This window comes from Lemur catta, chromosome 20 (assembly GCF_020740605.2).
Source record: "Lemur catta isolate mLemCat1 chromosome 20, mLemCat1.pri, whole genome shotgun sequence".
Classification (NCBI taxonomy): domain Eukaryota; kingdom Metazoa; phylum Chordata; class Mammalia; order Primates; family Lemuridae; genus Lemur; species Lemur catta.
This window is the reverse complement of record NC_059147.1, coordinates 21,580,056-21,584,268: the sequence shown is the minus strand read 5'-3', so window position 1 is coordinate 21,584,268 and position 4,213 is coordinate 21,580,056.

The window sequence follows — 4,213 nt, the reverse complement described above, 5'->3', positions numbered from 1 at the left end:
CAACTTGGATGGAACTGGGGACCATTATCCTAAGTGAAGTATCTCAGGAATAGAAAACCAAGCACCATATGTTCTCACTAATAAGTGGGAGCTAAACAATGGGTACACAATGGGCACAAAGAGATGTAAAGGTCATTGGAAACCAAGATGTGGGGAGGGTAGGAGGGCAGGTGTGGGATAAAAACTTACCTGTTGGGTACAATCAACACTATTCTGGTGGCAGGCACACCAAAAGCCCTGACATAGGCATTATATAAGGTATTCATGTGACAAAAACATTTGTACCCTCTTAAGATTTTGAAATCAAAAGATAAAATCAATAATTATTTAAACTGAACTATAAGTTTTTGTTTGTTTCTTTAAGACAGATGAGGTTTCACTATGCTGTCCAGGTTGGCCTTGAACTTCTAGGGTCAAGTGGTCCTCCCACCTCAACCTCCCGAGTAGCTGGGATTACAAGCCTGTGCCATGGCACCTGGCTGAACTCTAAGTTTTATTAGTTTCTTTGTTTAGCACTTCTTTTATTTATCATATCTTCCTTTTGGTCCTTTGTCTTCTTACCTCCACTGTAGTGTAGTCACATTATGTGACAGTTAATTGCGTGCTCTCTTGCTAGATGAATGAGGACTCTCTTTTGCATCTCTGGAGTTTGGTCTGTAGTAGAAATGTTATAAATGTTTGCTGAATGAATGCAAGGCCCATTCTTCCACCTTCCCCCAGCCCTGGACTTCGACTTGCTTCCCTGTGTTTCTATGTGACCTCATTCCTCTTGGTCTAGATCCTTAGGTGGTCCCAGAGCCACAAGACTCTCTGTTCTGCTGGTGTGCACCATGGTGGACGTCAGAACCAGCAGGAAACAGAACAGAACTTGGGGCTCGAGCAGATCTCCAGAGAAGAGGCATATTGCTGTGCCATCTGATCCTCTGTCTGTTGCTGAAATTTATTTACCTAGACATTTACATGTCTGTTGACACAGAATACTTTGCAAGGCTGGGATGACAGAGGGATAAAAGCACTAATGCAGGGGCAGCTGTGCATTGCACATGGTCTTGCCAGATGTGAAAACTGCATCTCAGGTCTTAGATGGGGGAAGAAGCTTCAGAGAGTATATGTATGTATTTAGCCACATAGTCTGGATATGAAAGGCAGTATCATTCCATAAAGAATATTATTTACTGATTGATCCTGCTATGTTTTGTTATTTAGAGGGAAAAACCCCTTACCCTATGGGGAGAATATGCTACAGAACCCTAGATGTGTTGGCAAGTTTACCCTAGGCCTCCACTGATTAAATTTCATTCCATTACTTCACCACGTGGGATAACATTCTAAACCTTTTTCCTCTTTTCTTCACACCTTGAAGGCTCTTACTGGCTATTATCAGGTACCCTAGCTGCCTTGGTTGTTGTCTGGCCAGACAGTTTATTCTTAATTTTTATTTTTATTCTTTACCTCTGTAGTTCTGTCCGTATTATGTCTACTTTTCTTTTTTCTTTTCATTGGCTTATGTCTACATAACGTCAGGCTTTGTTCCACAAGGCTTAGGAGAGTTCTTTGAGTAATCAGCTTAGTCCATTTGTGGCTGCTATAACAAAATACCATAGATGGGGTGGTTTATAAATAACAGAAATTGATTTCTCACGTTTCTGGAGACTGGCAAGTTCATGATCAAGGTGCTAGGAGATTCAGTGTCTGATTAGGGCCTGTTTCCTGGTTCATAGATAGCGTCTTCTAGCTGTGTCCTCAGGTGGCAGAAGGGATGAGGCAGCTCTCTGGGGTCTCTTTCATGAGGGCACTAATCCCATTCATGAGAGCTCCACCTTCAAGATCCAATTGTCACCCAAATGTCCAACCTCCTGACACCATCATTACCTTGGTGATTAGGTTTCAACATATGAATTTTGAGGGGACTCAAACATTCAGACTATAGCAAGTCTTTTTTGTTTTCCTTTTTCTTAAGGTGGAAATTATCACTGGGGACCAAGAACAATGTTGTCACAGGAGAGGATAAGTTGGGACATTCACCTGGTGCCCTGGACCTTAGGTGGGCACCAGCATATGGTCATGCTGGGGTGGATGAGAGAACCTACAAGGAAGTGAATCCAACCAGCACCAGGATGATCCTGCCTATGGTTGCTTTTCTACTTTTCCTTTCCCCACCACCCCTCCCCCACGTTAGTCCATTCTGTGCTGCCATAATGGAATACCTGAGATGGGGTCATTTATAAAGAACAGACATTTATTTCTCACAGTTTTCAGAGGCTGGGAAGCCCAAGATCCATCTGGGCTATTATCAGGTACCCTAGCTGCCTTGGTTGTTGTCTGGCCAGACAGTTTATTCTTAAATTTTATTTTTATTCTTTACCTCTGTAGTTCTGTCCGTATTATGTCTACTTTTCTTTTTTCTTTTCATTGGCTTATGTCTACATAACGTCAGGCTTTGTTCCACAAGGCTTAGGAGAGTTCTTTGAGTAATCAGCTTAGTCCATTTGTGGCTGCTATAACAAAATACCATAGATGCTACTCTGTGCTTCCAAGATGGCGCCTCGAAAGCTGCATCCTCCGGAGGGGAGGAACGCTGTGTCCTCCCGTGACAGAAGGCAGAAGGGCAAAAAGGGACAAACGCCTTCCATCAAGCCCTTTTATAAGGGCACCTAACCCCACTCATGAGCGAGGAGCCCTCATGGCCTAATCACCTCTTAGAGGCCTCCCTTCTTAATACTACCACGTTGGCAATACCTGAACTTCAGGAGGGACACATTCCATCCATCGCACCCTGCTTCCTCCCAAGTTCCCTTGGAAGCTAGGAGAGGACACACACATAGTCAGGCATCTGAAGCCTCAGGGAATAACCCAGATTTTCTGTTTCTAGTGATCATCAACACTTCTCTTCATCACCAACATGAGCCCAAGAGAAAAGAAAGCCTGGTTTTGGCTTTCAGAAGGAGGCTGTAGGGGTGTGGGCTGTGTGTGTGTGGATGTCAGAAATGCTTTTTGCCTTAGTTGCATATTTAGATCTGCAGTAAATCGCCTGTTAATTGACCAAATTCTTGCCTTTCTCTCTGGAATGACCAGTCTCTGAACTATGTAAAAAAGATTCAAGCATTTTAAATCTATACTCACATGAGATTTCACTCAGACTAGGCCTTTATGAATATTCATGTAGAAGTATTTAGCCTCAGGCTGTGAAATATTAATCTCTTACCTGAGTTTTACATCTAATTCTTTTTCAATGACACAGAAAAATTAAATGTTACCTGCCACCAGGGGCATTATTAAGACGAGCTCTTTGGGTTAAAGCTCTGGAAGAAGAACTCATAGACTCAAATGATTTTTTGCTTTTTCCCTTCATATCATGGGCCAAATTTACAAAGGTATTACCATTGTTTTTGTTCAACAGTGACCTCCTGTCTATCTAGCTTTGACAAGCAAATAATATTAAAGGTCAATTTTTATTATAGAAATATGAACACTCCAAGTTATTTTTGTTGTATTAGAATTTGTTATGAAGAGTCTATGTCAGAAGAGTACAATGCTTATCAATAGAAACTATAGAGAAGGTAGACTCACTGTGATGAACAAGCAATGAAATCAAGTACTCTAAATCGAGCAGGAGAAATTAAGAAATAATATTGAACTATGTTTCTGTTCTAATATGTTTTTATTTGTATAATATTTGTATTTTGTTTTTTGGTGGTTAGTTTGAGAGTCCAGATGGGTTTTTTGAAGGGGTGGGGTGTCTGAAGAGTAGAACAAAAAAGGACAGCTTTTTAAAAAAATTGTTTATCGTTTTTCCTTATAAGAATAATAAGTATTCATTGGATAAAATTTAGAAATACTGGATAAATAAAAAGAAAATAAAAAATACTTCTGAACTCACCACCAGGGAAAACCACTGCTATCATTTTAGTTTATTTTATTCAATCTTTTATTCTATATTAAAAAGTCAAATATGTATATTTTCCAAAAGCAGAGTCACACTGTGCTGTTTTGTAATCTGCTTTATTTCAACAATTTTGGTGCTTTTCTTGACATCATTTTAACTAGCTGCGTATTATATGGCTGTATTATAATTCATTTAAGCAATTAGACATTTTTGATGGGTAGTTCCCATTTTATGTTGTTATAAATGACATTTCAGTGAACATCCTTGAAACGAAATTTTTGCTGATATCTGTTATTATTCTTAGGGTGAATTCATAGAAGTGGAATT